At 38.8% G+C, this 23,331-nt stretch overlaps 2 long non-coding RNA genes across 3 annotated transcripts; one reads left to right on the top strand and one right to left on the bottom strand.

The window, feature by feature from the left end:
• Positions 1 to 223: 223 nt before the first annotated feature.
• Positions 224 to 14,743, top strand: LOC310889184. 2 transcript variants are annotated; one of them, XR_014576425.1, is made up of 5 exons: positions 224 to 1,886; positions 4,895 to 4,998; positions 7,855 to 7,986; positions 9,721 to 9,834; positions 12,481 to 14,743. It is a non-coding gene; the product is annotated as an uncharacterized lncRNA (long non-coding RNA). The 2 variants fall into 2 exon arrangements; XR_014576426.1 differs by lacking the exon at positions 4,895 to 4,998.
• Positions 14,744 to 14,748: 5 nt separating this feature from the next.
• On the bottom strand, positions 14,749 to 18,495 carry LOC310889185. Its single transcript, XR_014576427.1, has 3 exons — positions 18,028 to 18,495; positions 16,258 to 16,472; positions 14,749 to 15,407 (listed from the first exon to the last, which is right to left on the bottom strand). It is a non-coding gene; the product is annotated as an uncharacterized lncRNA (long non-coding RNA).
• Between the last annotated feature and the right edge of the window lie 4,836 nt (positions 18,496 to 23,331).

Below are 23,331 nucleotides of genomic sequence, written 5' to 3' on the forward strand. Positions count from 1 at the left end.
AATGCAGGATTTTTGTGCTGATGGATTTTTTTTCTTCTTATTAAACTTAAGTAGATTCCTTTTTAAGTGGTAATATACTTACCAAGTATTTCATTGGTTCTTGCCTATTAATGTGAGTAAAGCCATTATATAACCAAAATTATATATGTTTGATGGTACCGCAAGCAATGTGAGGAAATAAAACAACAAAAATAGCCACACAACAAAAAAATGAAGTGTGAAAGTGAGAATATATGTATATATTTTAACCTGAAGAATACCCTCATTAAATGAATACAATTTTGATCAATACCCAAGATGATGTGAGCAACACTGAAAAAAAGAAAAAAACCCAAAACCAAAAAAACACCACAAAACACATACACAGCAAACCAACAAAAAATTATCTGTAAGGAGAAAACAACAACAACAAAACGCAACCACTCATGGGTAATCTGATGATATATAGTAAAGTTCTGGTAAATAAAGGAGAGCAGCTAAAACAGGCAATATTGTGTATTGTAGATCCTAACGTTAGTCCTTACATCTAAAATCACTACAGTTCTTTGCACTACAGAGGAAAAAGCCGTAAAATCATCGTGATCTGAGCCACAGTGGTTAGTGTCATTGGTTTAAGCAAATTTGGGCAAACACTGAGCAGATAACTAAATAAAGAGAAAAAGAGTGAGGGTATAGTGGAAACTGGGGAGATTGGGAAATTGTTTTTTGTCGGTTCAGGTGAGCTATGCTGAGTACTTAGTATTTCTGGATGTACTCCTCTCTCACGGGCTGTTACCCTGCTGTTTCACTAATCTCCGTGCTGCAGTGTGTACTACTGCCACTTTCACTTCAGCCTTCTGCGATCTGCAAATAACACTTGAATTATGGAAGTGGATGTTTTCCAGCATGTTTCTGCAGTAGAAAGGAAGGCAATAGTTAAACCGAACTTGAGCAAAGCATAAAAGCAAGCGCACAGCTCATTTTCTGGGCTTTATTGCCATCTGGTGGCTGATTGCTTGTATTTCAGAAGGAGAAATTCAGATTTTTCACATACTGTGCTGGTATTCACATAATCTCAAAAAAAAAAGCATAAAATCAGCAGCTCCATAAACAATGTTGTGTGTACGATGAGAGTAAGAGCAAAGCCCAGCTGACCACGATGCTGTGCAGTGTTGGGTATTTAGCCTTTGTGTGGTTTTTATCTGGGGACCTGGAGGCATAAGTGAATTAATTCCCTAGCATTGCAACACAGAGGCCACAAAAAAGAATTTCAGAGATCATACAATGAAAGGAGATACTTGAGATCCTCGAGATGGTCTTTTGCATATCTAATGCATGGAACTACTTTTAATTAGTTCCTTTTCTATGAAGGTAGTATATAGGACAGGGTTGCACAAGCCCAGCTTGCATTTCTGCTTCCCTGTGTTTGGTTGCTATCCTCCACGCTACACTCCAGTGCTAATAATAGACACTATTCATTAAGCTCATTGATGTGTTTGTGTGTGTTACCTTGCTGCTTAGGTTCGTATTTAATTGTGCTGTTACCAGAAATGTAAGTTTCAGTGTAAGTAAAGGGTTCCCCTTGAGATTTCCATTTCATCCTACATAGGCAGAAAGGATGCCACTCTTGTACAATGACTTTTTTTTTTTTTTTTTTTTTGTGCCTTGTTAAAAGGTGCAGTCCACCTTTGTTATTGCATGTCTTGGTAAAATAAGATTCTTCAGGAAAATGTTCACCCTCATCAGGTTTTATGGAAGTATATTTTCGACAAGAAAAGGAAAAGGTCATTTCAACGCAAACCCAGAGAAAGTTGGGTGAGTTCCTGTGTTTGAACCCATGGACAGAGTCTTCTGGATGAAGATTTAACCCAACCTCCGGTCTAACAACAGCCCACCTCCTGGCAGTGGTAAGACAAACAAGGCAAAAACCCTTTTGAAGATGATCACAAATATAAACGTAGATTCAGAGTACTATTTGTATGGCTTTGATTTTCCTAAGGCAGCCCCTAGACACTTACACATCTTTTAGTGGATTATTTGCAATAAATCTTGGTGATGTGGGTGACTTCGGTCGGGAGGCAGAGCACCGGTGGTGCATCCTCAATGTGGGAGGGGGATTTGTGGGCCTCTGGTACCCGAAATGAGCAGCAGCCGTGGAGGAGAGCCCTGATCACCCTGGAGCTTCCTCGGTGGTGACACTGTGGCTGTTGTCTGCCAGGCTTTCCTTCAGATGATCTCTGGGAAGACTCTCACCTTTACTTCTGCTGTTGTCTGCACTCTTTGGGACTTCAAGCCTCAGTTGCTGTGATCTTATTTTGTTTTCCAGATTGTCATCCACATTTCTCCAGTCTATACTGGGAAAAAAGTAATCTACGTCTGCCACTGTTATGAAGTCAAATCCCTTGAAAACACACATCTTGGTGTGCTCTAATTATCCATCACCAGAACAACAAAACATTTCAAACAGGCTTCTCCCTGCTAATTAAAGCAAAACAAAACATAAAATAAAATAACAAAACAAAACAAAACAAAACAAAACACACGGTCCTCCAAAAACACATTACTACCAGAAAATGTGCTATCTTCTCCCTTGCCACAAATTTCCTCTTATGTCATCTCATTTTAGACATAAGTAAAGAGAGCATCTGTGTATCTCTGAATGCTGTGAGCATCACTGCTTTGAAGCCTGGACTTCTGCCCCTGTGAGCAATCTGAGTAGGGCTCTGTGGACCTTGTTCATCCTTACGCAAAGCCTGAAATGCTCCCTTTCCACTGAAAATACATACATGTGCAAAGTGGTCTTTTGCCCTTACACTTACCTGGAATGCGTCTTGCCCAAACCCAGGAGTCCATAGGCTGCCTGCCATACACTGCAATGTCAGGTCTGAGAATTAGGATCTATGTTTCTGTTTCCAGGTCCTGCTGCTAATTGCAACAAGACGTTAGGCGAGGAAATTAAAGGGAACATTATGAAATAAAAAGCTTTGATAGCAGATAGGATAAAGTGAATTGTGTTCAGGGTTACGCATGGTAAAGCTGGGGGCTGATGCCTGAAGCGACACATTTGGTAACAGACAATTAGTCCGTCACCAAGTATTGCAGTATATGCAATGCATAAAGTACTAAGATGTGAATTTACATATTGGCCCTTAACAAGAGGGTTGGCACATACCTCATGGCTTGATAACTGTAGATCTTTCCCTCGTGCTTTCTTCCTGCCCATCCTCTTCGTAATGCTCAGCATCAGGCTGGCGAGGGCAGGCGAGCTTCTAATAAATCTCGGTCAGGGAAAGCAATACTGATATTTCAGTCATATTGTCAATGCAGTCATGTTGTTGCGTCCATTTGTATTCCTGGTGACTGTCAGGGTGTTGCCCGAGCAAGGACTGCAGAAGCTTTGAGCTTTAAAGAGACTGCAAAGCAGCAGCGTGGCAAGGTTCAGTGCCCCGGTCTGACCCTAGCACCTGGGGGTAACTTCCTGATTCCAACATTTCTTCAGGGTTTAGAAAATACAGGTGTGGACTGAGAGCTTAGTCAGGAGCTGTGTGAGAACCAGCTGCCTGAGGAAGCCGTGTGAGCCTCACAGGAACAGCTTGCAGCCTGAAGCTGGGCAGCGAGGGGAAGTTTGAGTATTAGTTTACATAGAACCCAAAATTTATGGTAGTTAGGGCCTAAGACTGAAGGGAAAAAAAATCCTTGGATAATGGGATGTGTGAAGAAACGCTTTTCTAACGGCAGTCCTGTTTGAGGAATAGTTTTACTCCCTTGACAAACTGTTTTCGCAATGGGTGACAACGCTATCTACTGCAGAATGAGTACAACTATAGTAGAGAGATAAAAAGGATTTTATGACCATTCAAGTAATAAAAACTGAGTTCTGTTTTTAAGATAAGAAATTATCAAAATATCTGTAGGCTAAAATTCTGCTGGACACAGAGAAGCTTCTAGTGCTTAGATTTCCAAAACTGCCAAGTGTCCAGTACGCTGTGGCTTTGTGGAAATCTTCTGGCTTAGCTTGAAGCATGAACTAGAAACCTTAATTGCAGGTGCTCTTGTCCTCTGGAATCACAGAATCACAGAATGGCTCGGGTTGGAAGGGACCTTAAAGCCCATCCAGCTCCAACCCCCCTGCCATGGGCAGGGATGCCACACACTAGATCAGGTTGACCAGGGCTTCAACCAACTTGGTCTTGAACAAAGGAAATGATCTTCTAAACTAGGTAGAAGTAACTTTCTATGTAGTCATCATATTCCATGAAATTATTTTTCCCCCTCACTTCTCTCCCAAAGCACTGAGTTTTGACAAATCTGGGGTACCAAAGTACTCAGGACATCTGACAAATACTTTGTCAATGCTTGCTGTGGAAGCAGCACGTCTGTTTGCACGCAGACTGCTTCATCGTGATCAGTTTTTAAGATGCATGTAGCTTTGGAGATGCACTGTGGTGGAAAAAAAAATAAAGGTATCTTTGTTCCTTACTGCTGATTCCAGCCAGGCTTATCAGAGCTGCACTGTAGCATCCCTTTGCTGACTGGGCGATTTGCTTTGCTTTTTTAATTCTGCTTAGGAGTAAGAGGTCTGAAACCCTTCTGCTGCAGGTGTGCCCTCCGGTTCCTCCAACCTCTAGGCTGAGAGTGTTGCAGCTCCCTGCAGGTGTGGTATGGGTGGCCCACGAGCAGAACACCAGGCACCCTGTGTTTGACAACAACTCCTCCTGCGCTTCTCGGAGCAGGTAGCACAGAGTCCTTGTGGAAAGGTGTTAACCTCCCAGAGGTGTGGAGGGAGCTTGGCCCCACCATCTTCTAGTGTGACCTGAGATTCTGCTTACTACCCTAAGGTCATAAGCAGATCCTCCACTACCAGTTGTAAAAATGGTAGTTGGTAACGTTAACTCTTGTTCCCAAACATCCACAGGAATCTGAAGTTGTGTGCATCCCTCACCAGTAATGGAAATCTTGGCTCCTACGCAGTTATGCTGGATCTAGGACTTTGTCCCTCTCTCCAGAAGTGATGGTGAGGTGAGATGCGTTTTGTACAGTTTACCTACAGAAATACATACAAATGCAAAAGGCAGTCTCAGCCTCTGAATGTTAATCTGATTTATTCTGTTCGCTAAATTAGACACACGGTACCTTCATCACGCTGATATTCACTTGATTCTTTATGTGGATTTGATATAGATACTATTTAGATAGCTAAGTTAAGTTTCTAGGTTCTGTTCATAAAAACAGATTGTCTTTTGGCAAACATAATAAAAACATAATTGCCTTTGGGGACATTTTGGAGCACCTGAGTTAGATTTCTAAATAAGACAATGAAGTGAAAAATGCATAAGTAGAAAACTGGAGCCTACAAAGTATACTATGAAGATACAAAAATCTTTTTTTTTTTTTTTTTTTCCTGCTCTTTAAATATATGGAATGTGCAAGAAATTAGCTTTCAAACTTTGGATATTTCCAGGCTGTCACTCTGCTGGTCAGCAATAGCCTTGCCACAGTAGGCAAAGCAAAAGCCTTGGGCAAAATGCCAAGTTTTCTTTTCACTGCTTTGTGTCCCTTTTATTTTTGCTCCCTGTGCAATCTAAACGAGGACTTTTGGTTGTGGGACATACGACTGTAATGAAGCCTCTCTGCAAAGCACACTGTCCTGTGTATGGAAGTCACAACAGAGTTGCAAAACCAAATACCTATGGCAGGAGCTATGATTTCAGTGAAATGTGTTTGCAATGTACATTGTGTCCTTTGAATGGAAATCGCAATATAAGGGCAAAAGCAAACACCTTGTTTTTGGAGCAAATAGTTTTAGATATCATCAGAGTCCCATAATACACGTCAGATTTTAGTTGTGCCTTTAGCCCAGTGTTGACAAGGTTCTGCCTAGTTTGTGCCTTTATTCTGTACAGCTAACAGTTAGCAACTACAAAAGCCAAAAATATTTTTCTTGCCCTCCCCTGGGACTTAATTTTCTGCATGGTCTTTCTGTCACCATTTCAGGAACCGATTCCTGTGCAAATGGCTTCTGCTTTGTCATTCTTCTGTCTGTCTTTCCTTCTGCTGTATCTTCAGCTGAGCACTTCAGTGTATGTTACCACCATTCGTTCCTGTTGTGAGGGCCTGGGATAACGACAGTTTTTGTAAAATGGCCTTGTAAGTATTGCAACAGGAAAGAAGCTGTACAAAAACAAACGGATTCTGCCCTGGTCAATCAGGTTTGTCCCTCACTGGATTTATAAGGATGATTTTTGAGGTTGTAGTATAAATGGACACAATTAAGTTTCAATTTTTGAAAGCTTAATGCATTGGAGTAGGTCTTTACCTCCATTGTATTTTCAATATGATTAAGGAAGTGGATACCTTGCTTATTTAAAACTAGTCCCATGACATACTCTTTGAAATTAATAGCACCGTCTGCTGATTTTAAAACGCCTTGCCCCCCAAAAAACTAATGCTACAGTAGGAGTGGACTTTGTACTAGTGTGAAGGAAACAGTGAGGTGTTTGCGATAGGTACCTGCAGCTGTAGGCACACACGTGTGATGTTTGCAAGGCCTATGTGCCCTATATTCTGCACTGGTATTCGGAGGCATTGGGTGGCCAGCACCACATAGGTATGGGTCAATCCTGGACACGTGGCCTGGGGACAGTGCGTAATGTGGTGCTGCTGTCGATGTAGCAGCATGTATGTGTGATATATTGATTACAACAGCAAGCTCAGAGCGTGAATCATTTTGTTAGGGCTGAGGTATCTCATATTCCTCCCCACACACACTGTCTTTGTTTGCTGTGTCAGCTGCCTCTGTCGTGCCAACGGGGTTATCGGGTGCTTCTTTACCTTTTCTGTTTCATGACGCCCATGCATTTATTTGATTATGGCTCCAGACCCTGTGGCTGCTGTAGGTGCTTTGGTTTACACGTGCTCTCCAGCTGTGCTGCTCCGAAGGCAAGGCCTGAAGGCCTGCTCCTGCGAGGGGGGCGCAGGGGGATTGCTTTCTGAGCAAGTTCCCCTGTCAATTTTGATTTGCAACAACTGTTTACGGCTTGCTTGTGTTGCAGAGATATCTATTCTTTTGAAGTTCAAGTACTGGTACTGGAGTCTTTCCATAACTTATTAACTAGATATTGACTTAATTATCAAGGTACCTTGAGTGTAGACATTTTTTTAATCACGGCTTGGGTTCAATGAAACACAGTGTTTACAACAGAATTTCCCACAAGTGAGCCAGATGAAAGACACAGATAAAGAGTGTATTTCAAGAAGGTCTTTGGCTAGGATTTGAACTCATATCCTCTACAGAATAAATGCTTTTTTATTTATTTTAAATTTTAAACAACAACAACAACAAAAGAAGGCTTTACAAAGGCAGCTAAAAGGCATGGTTTATCGAACCATAGAGATAATGCTCAGTAAAAGACAATAGCAGAAGAGGAAGCAAGTGTAAAAGGAATTACAGCATCAGGTTGCTGTTCGGCCTAATTAAAGTTTTGAGTGTCACTTGTGTAGGCAGGCCACTCTTAACATTTCAGAAAATTTAAGAATGCAGCTCTTGAATCGCTGAAACAGAACTGGAAGTGGTGTGGGGAAGTTTTCAGCTGAAAGCTGTAGGTGGAAAGCACTAAAATGTTCATCTCCAGCAGCAAAGCCTTGCTCAACGGGCTCCTGTACAAGCACTGTAGCTGGCTGCCGATATTTGTTCAGAAGGCAAGGAGGAAAGAGGCAAGAAAAGCCTCACCAAGGGGCCAAACCTTCAGTGTCATATGTAGCACTAACATTACATATGCAGGCTGGGAGTGATAGGAGTTTGTGTGTGTGTATGCGACGGAATATGGCAGGAAAACAGATCCTGCTTTATTGCCAACCAGTTTTATTTTTTTTCAGGCAATGCTTCTTTCATGTTAATTAAACCAAAAGCTCATCAAGGGAAGAGACCATGATTCATCTGGTGTGTATACGGCTTGAGGCTGTGAGTCTCAGTCTAGACTTGGGTATGGAGGAAGGATATATGTCTTGGTGCGTATGTTATTTTTATTTTACAGCTAGCAAAGTTCAATAATTCATTTACCTGTCAGCCTGATTTTTCCTTCAATGAACACTGATGTGCCTTTTCTTCCCTATTTTTGTTCTTTTGGGTGTAGTGTTTTCTGTCTAGATTGTCCCCTGGGACACATTTCTGTCTCTGCTTATCTTTTCATTTACAGTATTGTCTTCTGTTTTTCCCATTCACTTTTCTCCTCTGTTTATTTCTGATGTGGAACTTCCTCTGTGGCTTTTCTCCACCATTGTCACCTCTGTTCTCATTGTTTTTCTCTTTTTGTTTACCCTTTTGCTTTGTCTTTATCTTTTTCCATTCCTCCTCTCTCAACACTATCGTCTCTCTGTCTGTCTGCCTGCTATACATCTGCTGTCACTTATTATCTTCCCATATGTTCTTCCTGGACTAAATCCAAGACAGTTGCTCTGGTGCCACAGCAGTGAGAGCTGCAAGGCTTGACTTCTGTGTGCCTGCTGCAGGACAGCGAGCTGGTCCTTCATGAAGCCCAGGTGGGACATCGGCTGCACAGGAAAGGCCCAGGACGTCCCATGCTCTGAGCTGCCAACACAAGCTGGCAGGGACAGACTGAAACAGTAGGGTCTGGGATCTCAGACACAGCAGTGGGTTAGCTGCTTAACCCAGAGCTTACCCCAAATGATTATTTTTTTTTTTTTCCTATTGGTGATATCTTTTGTAAGCAAGGCAGAGCACACTGCTTTTAATTGGCAAGGGTAGTCCCTCCGCGTATACCATGGCCATTTTACAGCACATGCCTCTTGACTTGGCCACAGTCCCCTCTGAAGATAGCCAGACTTGCAGCTTTCCCCTTCAGATGAGAGTGTCTCTTGCTCCCTTTTGTCACCTGTGTATACAACAATTCAGGATTCGTTGGGCCAGGAGAGCTAGTACCAATCAGTAATGTAGAGGAGGGGTCTGATTGCTCCTCCAGACACTGCTTAGTTCACATAGTTCTTAGTACATGGATAAAAGGATAGTTGGTTTAGATTAGGGAAGAGAGTTGTTTCTGACACGTGGAGGCAGAAGAGACCATGTGGCATGCTGCATTTAAATACGGGGCTTTTTCCTTTCCCCCTGCCACCACTCCTTGCATGAGAATTGCAGCAGTTTCAAAATATAATGCTTAATTTAAACATTATGCTTGTGTACAGGCTGTGATTCTGATACCATCACTCTTGTACTGAAATTTGTATCCAAATGCAATGAATTGAATAGAATTGCATAGAAGAGCTCTGTTCTTTTCGTTTTTTCTTTTTTTTCTTCCTTTTTTTTTTCTTTTTTTTTTTTTTTTTTTTCCTTTCTCCAAGGCAAGAAGCAACTGCAGTCAGCTGTTCACAGTTCCTTTATCCATTTGATTACAGTCAGGTATGTCATTCTTCACCAACAACAAAGCGTGCAATGGGCATTGGTATTCAGGAACCATCTGTGCCACCAGTGAAGGTTCAGCAGAGGGCATCCAAATTACTATGAGCTGGAGTCTTGGTTTCTTTTATGTAGAACAGGGTAGGTCATACTGATACCAGACACACATGTACCATTCCCCACAGGACCAGACAGAGAGCCAAAGATTTAAATTATTTACAAAATCAGCAATTCTTTATTCTTGCCTTAAAGATTTGAGGGGATGTGGGAGTGCACTAGCCAACTGTGCGACAGTTAATTCTTCTTCTATTCCTTCTGTGTCTCTGAGGTAGGTCCTGTTCAGACCCTCCAAGCCAACTCCCAATCTGTATGCTGAAGGTCAGGGATGACAAACGTGCTGATGTAGTCATACATGAAGTGGCCTTTTACAAGACAGCTAATTTCAAGTAAGCTTTAGAAAAAAATGGTACTTAGTATGATGGAGTGTATCATCAGTCTGTTTTTTAAGAGTTGAAAGTAACATTTAGATATATGGTCTTAACACCTAGTTATCATGTAAGCAGAATTTCAGTTATACTAGTATATCCTCCTAAGAAATACTCCTATTAAAAACATTTTTAATTTTACAATAGAGCTCTATAAATGATTTTAAAATACTTATGCTTGTAAAATGAGCATTTTCCTGTCTGTTGGCTGCAGAATTACACTGCAGTGTTTTTAACTGAACTTTAAAAACCTAACAGTGAGTGTCCACTTTCTACCACCAAACTCTTTAATGTGTTAGTTTGTAGGCTTTTTGTTTGTTTGTTTTTTATTTTAAGTTAAAATGCAGCCTTTGTGACAGAAATCATAAATACATTTAGCATGTTATGAAATGCACTTTCAGTGTAATATTATTCCATGGTCAAAATTCCTAAGCCTAATATGTAATGTAAGTTATATGTAAAATTAGTCATCCTATTAAGTGGATTGTGCTGCAGTGTGGTATCCCCTGGAGAGTCTGGATCAATCAGTTTTAATTATCAGTTGTCAGTTAGCCATTCAGCCTTCAGAAAAACTCAAGTCTCCACCCTCATCAACTTTTTCCTTTAGCATTAGCTCTAGTGTCTAACAGTCCTTACAGTTCTCATGGATTGGTATTTCAGTTGTAACCTCTTTAACTGCTAGTCTGTGATACTGGAAATGAATGTAGAACTAGTAGGTAAAAGCCACAGAGGAAATAAAGACTCCAAAGAAGCCCAAATTCCGTAAATATGTAGCAGATAATTTAATTGACTCTAAAGAAGAAAATTGTTTCTTTATGAAAGCAAGTGGTAATGAAGAAAAAGATCAGGACTAAAAGGTAAATTATTTTTTGTAAACTCCTAGGCAGGTGATCTGTGTTTTACACAGTACACATTTCAGTAAGGAAAAGTAGGCCAGTTAATAGACATAGCTAAAGCAGTTTGAACATTTTTGAAATAGTAGAACTGAAATCAACAAACTTCGTTTGAGTTCTTTTATCCACCTCTCACATAAGCAAAAACTGCTAAAGCATTTATAGCATATGTGAAGCTGCTAAGTGAACCCAAGGCTTGTGTATCCTTATTTTGAACAAGGCTGTAATTGTGGTCAGAGGTCCAAGAAAAAGGGAAGAAAGAATGTTAGGAAATATTAATATTAAGAAAAAGTACAGAAGTACAGTAAGAAAAAGAATATTAAGAAAAAGTACACCAAAAGATATTAAATGAAATTTGTAGGAGGAGACGAAAGGGTAGAAGAAAGTGTGAACAAATTGTGTGATTTCTGTTTCATAAGAATAAAAATAGACCATCTCTGAAAGGAAAATAAGTCCACGCTGACCTGCAAATGTCAGGCCCGTAAGAATATGCTAGACAAAGCACAGGCTGAGACTTAAGAAAAGTCTAGAAAATGTAGATGAAATGTGTTTTTTGAAGAGCAACATGAAGAGCTGTGTCCAGAGCAAAAAGTCTTGTGTTCATGCAGGGCTGCTAGGTTCACAGAAAACAAGAGCAAAAGTGTGCAGGCAGGTATTTTATATGCCTAAAAAGGAACTGTTTATACTTAAAGAAACACATATTAAGCAGTAACTACAATACAGATGAAGGAAAATTCTTTGTGGGAATTGTCCAAGGATCAGTACAGGAGTAATAACCTGAATACGAACATCATCCTTATTACTTATAGGTTGGGTATTGATACAGAACTTGGTGTGGAAACTGAAGATTTGATTGTTCAACAAAGTTGTTAAAGAAAAGACGTGCTGAATGCAAATGCTTGAAGTTAAGATCACACAATAGGAAAATCATTTACACTGTAAATGCATCAAAGTTATATGTAAAAAAAAAAGTATTGAAAAGATAATTTTTCAGTGTTTCATGAAATGGAGTACTTGAATACGAGGAAGCAGAATACTAGATTTTACTGTGAGTTAGTAAGCTCTTACTTCTGAGAAAATACAAACAAAGAAAAGCACAAGCTAATTTTGCATCAGGAAGAGGAATCTACTTTACTATTACCGAGAGTTTTTATTTTATTTTCTTGGTTGCATGACAAAATGATAAAACACTGACTAGAGATTGATTTATATGCAGTGTATGTAGATATTGTAACATTAAGCCTGAATCTCTTGTAGCATTATATATGCTGGGATCACTGTCTGAAACATCATTAATGAAATTAGAAAATATGAAAATTAGAAAATTAGAAAATATGTTATTAGAGAATTAAGGTGTTAAATATGTTTTCATAGGTATTAAACTGCTATAAACTACTCTTGCATATTAGCGGTAGTATCAATAGATAGTAAGCTCCAATTTTGGGTTTATATATCCACTGTGTAATTGTGTTGTGGGAACTGGTGACACAGTTACTTATAAAAATCAGAGAATTTTGGATTCCTGTTTAATCTTGGTGAACAATTGGGCAGCACCATTTACTGTACATTCTCATCAACTGAAAAGGTGAAAAAGTGAAAGGTTTTGAACATAAGTACTTGACTAAATGGCTACTGATTTTTAAAAGTAGGAGTATTTTTTTTCTTTGCTACAAAAATAAAAGTTAAATCTCTTTTTTTTTTTTTTTTCTCACAGGACATGTCCTAGAGCCTGTAGAACTGCAAATCCTACAGAACTGTAAAGTGTACAAAGGAGAAAAAAATTAAGGTGTCTCATAAATTGCTGCTTCTTCCTCTGAAGGGATAGTAAACCAAAACCTGACCTATAAAAACTTCTTCTAAAACAAGGAGGAAAAAACTTGGGTCTTGGGCCTCTTGAGTTCTTGAGATACAAGTGCCCAAGGAAGAGTCAATGATACAACATTAATTATAAGGACTGAGGGGCTGCAAATTTAGAAGAAAAAAGCAATAGGGAGAAGAAATATGTAAAAAAAAAAGTATAAACAGCGCAGAAAATTATTTCCACAGGCACTATTGCAAAGTCATTTGCCAAGTAAATGTAAAAAATACTGAAAAGGAAATAACAGAAAGCAACAAAAGAAAAAATGCAGAGATTGTTTTCAAGACCTGAAAGAATAGTGCAAATTATAGGACAGATAAGAAATCTTTTGCCTATGACAGGAGGTGTAGCATAAAAAGTTTTTACAAAAACAGCAGTAAGAAAGTAAGCAATAAGAAATGCAAGAGAATTACGTACTGCTTAAAGGGTTATCTCATATTGTTTCCATCAGATAGAAACAGTCCAAAGTTTGTTTTTTTTTTTTTTTAATTTTTATTTTTTTAAATCAACAGGATTTGAAACAATTGAGGATGTATTTGAGGTCTATGAAAGTGGGTGCTTTGTGATCATATGTTTTGTACTCAGAAGAAAGACTAAGCAGCAAAATGTACCTTTTAAAAATTATTATTATTATTATTTAAAGGGAAATTGAAGACATGCCACTATTCCAAACATGTAGAATGTGGAGTGATTTTATGTGTATGATTTTTTACACCAGTCTGTAGTGGAAAAACTGTAACATAAAGACGAGAGACAATCAGATTCAAATGAAATACAAAGGATAATTTTCTCTTTTATTCAAACAATTATATCACAGCTAGATTTCTTTCTTTTTAATGACAATGCCTTTTTAAATATAGAGAAAAAGATCTGGACTTGTTAAAATCCTTAAAATTTATCTTTTGAAAAAAACTTATGATTTTTTTTTTTTCAGAAATAAACAAGCTTTTCAGATATTGATAACCTTTTTTTTTTTTTTTTTTTTAAATAGATATCCATGTGTATGTTAGCTTCCATTTATACACAGAAGGATGTATTTGCTGATATCTAGAATATAAAATTGTAAAGAAGGTTGTGGGATAAGAGAAATTCTGGCATACCTATTACATACAAAGAGACTGAAAAGACTGTTGATATTTTCAGTTTAGGGCCAAAAAGAGGGAAATTTATGAATTTTTAACGTGTTTTTGGCATCTCATAATTAATCTGGTGGCAAAGAGGATTAACTTCTTGTCTCATATGTTGTTGCAGTGAAAGTTAAAAATGCTCAACCGAACTTCCTTTCCTCTTCTACTTCTGTTAAAATTACTCAAAATTACACGCACACACACAAATATTCTAGAATCTGATCTCATGCTAATCAATATTAGGAAACCTTGATAAGAGTATTTTGTCTTCAGCAGTTGTGGAACTGAAGGAGCACTCTGTTTCCCCAGAGGAGGCTTCTGTCGAGTTGAGACGGTCGAGGCTGCTCTGCTACTGGCAGAATTGCACATTATGGAAGGAGATTTTTCCTCTCATGACTTGAATTCTGTGTCCTTCATGCCAAAATATGAGGAAATACTCATGATATCATGAGACGAGCACAGCTTCTGTTGAAATCACCTGGGAATCAAAGTTTGTGAAACACGGAAAAATATCTTGCAATTTAGCAAAAACTACTTATCAATGGAAAAAACGTACATAAGTAGAACTGACTGGAGTTATGGCAAAGCTCCAGCTTGGTGAAATAAAGACAGCAGAAGTAATAATAAAAGAGATTTGGCTTGGAAGGGACCTCTGGCAGCCACTCAGTCCATGCCCCTTTCAGGGCAGTTCCACTTCAGCAGTGATTTAGGTGGCTCAGGGCTTTGTTTGTGCATACATCCATGGATGAGGGTGCCGCAACCAGCCCATGCAACCTGTTCTAGTCCCTCACCACTCAGACGGGGAAGTTTCTTTTATGTACACTTTAAATTCCTCCTCCTGTAACTTGTGACTTGTCCTTTTGTCCTCCTGTCCTTTCTGTGTGCACCTCTGAGAAGGATCTGGCTCCATCTTCTCCCTAACTCCACTGTAGGCTGTGGAAGAGGGCAGTTGGTTCCCCCTCAAACCTCTGTTCAAGGGTAAGCCATTCCAGTTCCTTTAGCCTCTAGTCCTGGGTGTTGTTGTCCAACCCCTGATTTTTGTGGCCATCCTCTTTCTTCAGTATGTGTGTCTCTGTCTTGGAGGCAAGGAAGGTGACACAATATTTCAGATGCAGCCTCATCATATTCTAGTAGAGAGAAATAACCATGTCCCTCAACGTTTCTAATACAGCCCAGCACATGGTCTTCATTGCCATGAGGACAGACTGGTGGCTTGTGTTTAGCTTCTCCACCAGGATCCTCATCTTCTTTTCTAACACTTTGCTTTGTGCCATAGCAGTTTGAGTTTTCCTTTCCTTTACAAATGTAGAATGGAGCACTCTGACCCTGTTAAAATGAAGCTCTACAATTAAAATCACTGTAGTTTCCAGCACTGGCTATTTAAAATCAGTTCGCAGGACATTTATTCTTAAGTGACTTGTCATAAAAGCGATGCTGTAAAGTCAAGGAGCACTCACACTTAGTGACAAGGGATAGACACATGGTTTTGTGAGACACTCAAATCTTCTTTACAAATATTGCAGGTATTATAGATAGCTTTATTGGTGCTTTGTACTTCTGGCAGTGTGGGTGACGTAAGAGGTGCTTTCATAGCACACAATCCGTGTTAGGTAAATTCTGCAAATATCTACTTTTTTAATGCAGACAAAAAAACATCTGAAAGAAAAAACACAACAAACTGATTATTTGAGAGAGTATTTTATTCAAAGAGAATGAATGTGTAGAGAGCTGTGCAAGAGCTCTTACTGGATTTAAGAACCGTTCTGGGGCCACGTCCAGAAGGAGAGCTTAAAAGGTGGGAGTTGGTGGCCTCACAGGCTTTGATGTCAGCCCCAGGTGTGGAACAAAGTGGGTCCATTCCCTGATCTTGGTCTGTGTGCCGAGATCAATACCCACGGGATGAATTTCTGGTGCCTGGCGCCAGGAGGGTTTACAGATCTGCTTTGCACCTGCAGACGACGCGACCTGGACCCCTCTGCAGATGACCCTGTGTAAGACTCGGTGACACTGCTGGAGGGACAGGTGGTGGCAGCTGACTAAAGCTCCAAGAATCTTTCCCTGGGTATTTCCAACAATACTCTTCATTTCTGTGACTGATAAAGGGCTTGTTTTCGGGCAGCATGGGGACAGAACAAATTTGGACTTGGCAAGGGTAGAAGCTTCCATTTCAAACACAGTGTAGATTTATCCTTAAACTACATGTGTCTCCAAGCAGAAAACTGGCAAATATAGACTGTTCTATAATGGGTACTTTTATTCCAAATAAATAATATTCTTCCTGAAAGCTGGATTGTCTCCCTACCCCAGTGGAGAGGGATATGCATGTGATTTCACTTTGTATTCATCTAATCTAACTACATATCATTTAAGCAGTGACAAATCAGGTGATTAAGAGCTAAGCAAACATGACCAGGTGAGACCCCCCTCCTCTTCCACCTGTATTTTGGCTTTTGCAGGAGTAAACTTGCTCAAAAATAGTTTATGCAGTCGTATTAGTTTACCATACCTCGTGTTCCTGGCCGTGTAACAGTCTACATACATGTCACTCTCAGCACTTCACTTTTCCCATATCTTCTGTATATATATATTTTTCCATATGGTAGTTGAAAGTAATGAGAACATTGTCTGAGGGCGTCTCTCTGTTGCTGTTCCTGGATATTTCACATCCCGAGTCCTTGATGCATCATTTAAAATATACGCCAACTGCTTTTGGGTAAGCTCCTGGGTTTAAAAGTAAATTACAGTAAATCACAAATAATTGGTATTCAGCGCTCAAATAGCAATTTCACACTATGGCTTATCCCTGTGACACTTCTCCCTAAGGGTCTTGAGTACCTCAGAATATTTATCCCATCAAGTTTGTGCAAACTATTTAAAATTACTCCATTTGTAGCTATTATTAAGTGTTGTGACATGCTCTGATTTTTCTCTGCATTTTTTTTTCTTTTAATATTTCCCATGGGAACTGAACAGTCAGAAGTCCCTTCGAGCTTAAGAAAGGGTGGATTTTAATGAACTGCCCAGAGAATGGCTGTTTGTGCTCAAGTGGAGTTAATAGGTTTCAACAGCAACCCCACAACGGCTTGAAACAATGAGGTATTTGAGTCTAAATGGATTTTACAGTATTGTACAGGAATGTGATTTTAAAATTCATACAAAAAATTTCCCATATTATGCTCCTGCATATTTCATGCATATTTTAGTATTGCATCTTTTGCTTCATTATGCTATTTCTGACAGTGCCACAGTACTTGCTGTAGCCATAGGTACTACTGGCACGGTAATAAAAAAGCCACACAGGGTAATGAAGATACACAGCTCCTGACTTCAGTGCACAGCCTTTGTAAATACTATAATGGTAAATGAGAGCAAGCGTTGGCAGGCTTTGCATTTCCCATTTTTATTTTAAGAGCTTTCTTCATCTAGATATCTCAACACCCATTTGTTTTCTGGGAAGATAAATGTAAGGAGTGCCTCCCCACATCCACCAGCACACCTGTCTGCTGCCAACACCACGCCATCCCCAAAACTGAGCCTTATCTTCTCTTTAAAGGAGTTTTTAATACGAAAACACCATTCTTTTAGACTGAGTTGAAAAACAAAGTCTGAGTACTATCAAAACACTGATATTTCCAGACAGTGTTATTTATTTTATTTATTTCATTTATTTATTTATTTATTTCCCTTGGGTATTGCTTCACACAAAGGTACATGTACTGAACATCTTCTAAACAGCTAGCAAACAGTTACTAGTACAGCTTCGTTGTCACTTGCTTCCATTTTCTGGTCAACTTATACTATTGAGCTTGTATTATCTGAAGCCTTATTTTACGTACTACTGAGCTTTTTTTCCTTTTTTTTCTTTTCTCCTTTTTTTTTTTTCTTTTTCTTTTTTTCCTCTCTGACCCAGACAATGATAAATAGCTCCTTCCTCCAGCCTGGCTTTCTAACTGTGCTGTGTTTCACACCTCTTCATTTTTCTATAAATTATGGAAGAACAGATCTTTACAAAGTTAACAGCGGCACAGTTTGTCAGCTTTGGCTGCAGGATTATTTTGCATGGGCTCAACGTCACCATTAAAGTGGAGGATTTAAAAAAAGAAAAAAAAAAAAAAAAGCATCCATTGTCCTGCTATTTCTCTTCCCCGTACTTTGTCCCCCTTCTAAGTTGTCATTACTCTTGGTAAACAAAGGGCGGTTCGGGCGGCGAATGCTATCTGTGAACCATCCTGCCTTCTGACAGCTCCAAAGATGAAAGGTCCCCACTGGCACTTACTGTAGCTGCGCTTGATTGAATCCTGCGACTGTTTCCCTTTGCTGTGCGGTGGGACGGTGGCTGTGTAACTTATGTCTCCAGTCTGCATCACCAGGGAGCTCTGGCATCTTTCCAGCATCTTCAACATTTGTATAATGTTCCGCGGCAGGAGCTCGTCTTTTATCTACAGCTCAGGCACTTTCTTCTTGCTACCCTACAAGATTATCTCCTACCACTGGCGACAGACCTCGAATCTCTTTTCCTCAGATTAAAGTCTGTAAAAGGATTTGTTTTGAAATGTTGCTGCCTGTTTCATTGCAATAACTCTCGTGCTCCTTAGAAGCCGGAGAAATTGGTTGAAACTGGATTGCAAAATGTCTCTTGGCAAAGATGGTGGCAATGCCTGCTGGATGGCGATGCATATTTTCTTATTTAAATCATATTTTGATTCGTGAAACCCTTGCTAGTGCTGTAGACAAAACATCTTTATAAAAAATAAAATAAAAAAATAAATAAATATAAACTGCATCCAGCGACCTGGCAATATCTTCAATTATTATTATTATTTTTTTTCTTCACACTTACATGTGCCACTAAACAGAGCTGGACAAGTATACCCAGGTCTTCCTCTTCAGACGTGATACTCTTCCAGATATCACCATGCTGTGTCTTTTAGCCTGGTCAGCATATAGTGTAGTCAACGTGTGCTTGATTCCATAGAAAATCAGCAATTAAAAATAACAAGATCAAGAACTAGATTAATTTGTTAAATCTGTTAATTCTTGTTTAGAAGAGAAGTGATGGTTCCCATACTGTGTGACCTAGGAGAGGAGGTTTCCTTCTCCAAGTGGACACTAAATAGGGGTAGAATTTGGCTGTCCAATTTGTGTTTTTTAGATTTTATTTCTAAAGTTAGATCTATTTTTTTTTAGATACCTACATTTGTGTTCTCAGTTATCTTAATTCTTCAAGCACTGAAAACGAAAGCAGTTTTATATTTTAAGGAGAGTTTTACTTTTAGATCACTAGTTCAACTTTGATTTATTACTTTAATATTGAGAATAGTATAGAAGAACAAAACTGTGGCTGTGTGCAGAAAACTAGAAAAAGTCCAAAGAACTGTCAGCCTCATATAAGGGAGGAGCCAGAACGTAAAAATTAAAATCTGTTGTTAAAATGTATTATCTGTTCTGTGTTTGGTTTTGGTTTTGCTTCTGTTTTTGTTTTCCCCTGAAGAGAGCTATTCTTTAAGCTTTGAAAAAAGGTATTGATAGTATTTTTAGTAAGGGAATTTTGTGCTGATGCTATGTAGGTGAGTATGTACAAAGAAAACTGCTTTCTTTACATTTGTCTGTACTTTTTTTTTTTTCTATTTTGATTCCAGTGGGGTTATGTTTAGGGACGTAACCAAATCAGAACTCCACTTTATTTGTTAATGTTTCCAAATAAAACAAAAATATTTCTACATATAACCTGCTATTTCTGTATAAAATAGCGTTTTGACCCTCACGTTTATATCTCATGTGTTTATTAAAGTAAATGTGAGCACGTGAGCTTCCATTAGACAAGCCAGCTGATAGCCATGTCCTTTGAAATACCAGTGGCACCATGACGAGCTGCTTCATATTCAACCAGACCTTCTCTTCGGTGAAGTGGCTAAAAGCCTGAAGAACAGGCTTAATTTTCACATGCGTATCTGGAAGTGAAGTGGGTCTTTTTTTTACTACGCCACAAAATGCAGCTTCCACCTGAGACGAGCTTTGTACAACTACTGTCTCGGTCTGGTGGAAGCCTTTTTACAAGGACACATAAAAACTCGCAGGTTGAGCACCACGAAGCTCCTGGGCTGCATCTACATTGTGCACCGAGAGCTTTATACCTGCAGTCAGCTGGTGGCCAGGAGAGGGTGCAACACAGAGCTCGCTGATCAGAGCTGCGCAGGTTTGTTTTGCAATAATATCATTTATTTTTTTCTTTTTTTCCCCCAAATCCCCTAGAGGCCTAAAAGAGTTTGTTATCACTTCTTGACTCATACTTCATAAAAGGCTTTCACGAGATCAGACCTACAAGGAAGCTTTTAGTTCCTTCTTGAGTCTGATTGCATTATAGTTTGAGATCAATGGTGAGATCTTGCTTTGAACTCTTGCAGTAAATAGACCTGAGAAAAATCTCGCTATAATTAGTTTTTCCCTTACCCATAACATTGACTGCAGGATTAGGGATCAATCTAGCAATTTATTGAGTACTTATGCAAGTTGCTGAGCACTCTGAGCTCCCACAGATGTCAGCTGGATTTGAATAATGATGGCTGAATTAAGTGCCACAAGAATATTAAAAGTAGGGTTTATAAATCAGTCTTTTCCCTTATTACTGATAGTGGTTATTGCCACTTATCACACTGAGCTTTCCTTTCTTTTACCTGAAATTGGCACTGAATGGACAGATAGATTTAGATCTGGCATTATGTTAATAAAGAACACCTATTTTATGAAAAGCACCGTACACCATCCATGGAACTCTTTTTAGATAGAAGAATGAAGGAATTAGATAATGTATTCTTTAATTTTGGAATAAAAATCCTCTCAGAATTGATGGAGAAGACACATAGGTAGCTTGTGTCTATTGGGCCTGACAAGGCAAGTTTATTTTTTGTGTTTTTATTTAGTGTCGGTTAGAAAGAAAACAAGTATTACTGGTGAAAATTGGTAAGTATACTTGAAAACAGATTATACACATTTTATTTCATTCTAAGGAGAGAGAAAAAAACATAAGTCCTGCAGTATCACAGTAATTTAGTATGTTATTTTTTGAAAAAAACAGTTTTCATTTAAAATTTTCAATCTGTCAAGTTAAGGTGTGTTAATTATACTCATAAGAAAATACAAGTTTTGAACCAAAAGTCCAAAGCAACTATACGTAAACAGCTGGTGTGGTGCTTGACATGCTTACCTTTAGGTGGTGACTGCAGCTAGGATATTCTGGGGGATTGTTTGATTGTTCAGCCCAGAAAAGAGGGACAGGAAAGAAGCAAGAGGGAGAAATATTTGACAGTCCACTCACTGTAGTTCGTTTTATTAAAGTCTGAAATGCGATACTTGTAGAGTACTCTATTAGCTGCAGTGATCTCTGGCAGAGGTGAATTAGCAGAAGCCAGAGGGGATAAACAACAAGGGAAAAAAGAAATTGTCTCAGACTTTGATTTGCTTGCAGGATTTCAGCAGGGCACTCCCAGGAGCCCAGGAGTTCTCCTCTCCTACCTGCCAGTGGCTGACAGTGCTGTCATACGTCTTGTTCATGAATTATCAGGTGAAGTATATTGGGCTGTGACTCTTTAGTAGGTGTAAATCGGCAGGGTGTCACTGAGCTACATAGCTCAGGATCTGGCCTCTGCCTGCTTGCATGCTTTATAGCTAGGTTTTGGTGAATAATGCAAAAACAAAACCAAAAATCCATAAACAAGCCCCAAAACAAATACTTATGTGCATTTAAAGCACATTCTTCTCCGCATTTGTATTTTCCTCCAGTACATGCTATGAGATTTCCTGACAAAAGAATGAGAAAAGCAGCCATCAGTCACATGTGTGAATAGTTAAAGAAACTGCATCTTGAACTTTCCCTGGCACGTACGTGTGCAGAAAGTGATTCCTTTTGCAGTGAAGAGCAGGGGACACCCCACTGTTAGTTAGAGCTCAAGAGCAAAGTTTGGTCAGTCTTAATATCTGATGAATTCACCGGACAAGTAGTTAAAAAAGTAAACGTGAATAATGAGGACATTTTGTTGAGTCTGTTACTTTTTTTTTTTTCTGATTATAAAGACTTATATAAATTGATTAAATTCCTTCCTGTAATTTTTTACGACAATTAGTATTTCTCACTGGAACTAATGCATAAATGATAGAGCCTGTGGAAAGGCATGCAAAGATATGGATTGATTTCAGTGGGCATGGGGTTTTTACTATCATCAGCTTCCAAGGGACAAAATGAGTATTACATGAAATGCAATGAAAAATGAAAATGTTCAAGTATGTTGGAAACCACTACTATTTTATAAATGTTTGTCTTACTAACACATGGGCTGGAATAAACTATTTCGTGCAGTAAGTTTTCAAATGAAACAAAAAAAAAAGTGATCTTCCAAAATCTCAATAGCAGAAGAAGACACGTGTATTTATGAATAATCTGATTTATGCAGCAGATATAAAAATTAAGTATACAGATTGGTAATTTCTCAGCTAACCACGCAGTTTGCAAATAATCATCCATTATAACCCTTTTAACTTGCAGCTTGGAATTAAACCTTTAATTTTCTCTGTAACTGAACATGCTAAGTGACTAATTAAAATAAAAAGGCTTGTTCTGTGAGTTTAAAGAAAACTTCACCAAATCCATCTAACTCATTGTCAGATGACTTTTGAGCATACTGGGTTTTCTAGCAGCTAACTGAAAAACATCTGTGGCTGCAGACTTGGGAAAAAGACTGTTGTTTCCTTCTGTGCAATGGTGCAATGACTTGAAGGTTGGCAGAGCACTTGCTATGCTCGAAGGTTACCCCTACATTAATTGTTTCTTCAACAGGTTCCTCTGATGTACGGTAAGTTAATATTCACATTGACAGTGCATATATTGATTTATAAATACACTTTTCAGCAGAGCTAATAATCTTATTAGCTTTTGCACGAGATAATCAGCATTGCAGTAAGTAATTCATGAATTTTATGAGATTGTTGGATTTTTAACTGTCATGGGAGCTGCAGACTGCATGCAATTGGTAATGCATGCATCACCACATGATGGCTAATGAGGCAAGGTAAAGAAATTGAAAATTTTTTCATTCCCTCAACATGTAGCTGGTGTGTGATGCCAGATGTAAAATCATTGATGTACTTGCCAAGTTCCCAGGATCATGTCGTGATTTATCCAAACTTAGACAATCAGGATTAGGTCAATCTTTAGAAAATGGTCGAATTCAAGGAGACTGGTTAATAGATAAGTAGGAGCATTGCTTGTAAATAAAACATTGAATATATATTGAAAATGAAATTATTATTTACAACTTGACTTTTTTAGGTCACTGTTGTTCTCCTCTGAAGGAAGAGCTAATGACTGCAGTTCTTAATCCCCAAACTCCATCAGAATGTCTTTATAATGAGACACATAAATACGTAAGAGCTATAATTGAAAGAACTGTGGCATTCTGAGAAAATAATGTAAACACCTCTCCCAACATGCAGCATATTTTATAAGAAACAACTGTTTGAATACTTTTGACTCTGTCCTTGTGTTCTGCATACAATGCAATGAAACTGACTGATGTATAATAAATAT

Source organism: Anser anser, assembly GCF_964211835.1.
Source record: "Anser anser genome assembly, chromosome: Z".
Taxonomy (NCBI): domain Eukaryota; kingdom Metazoa; phylum Chordata; class Aves; order Anseriformes; family Anatidae; genus Anser; species Anser anser.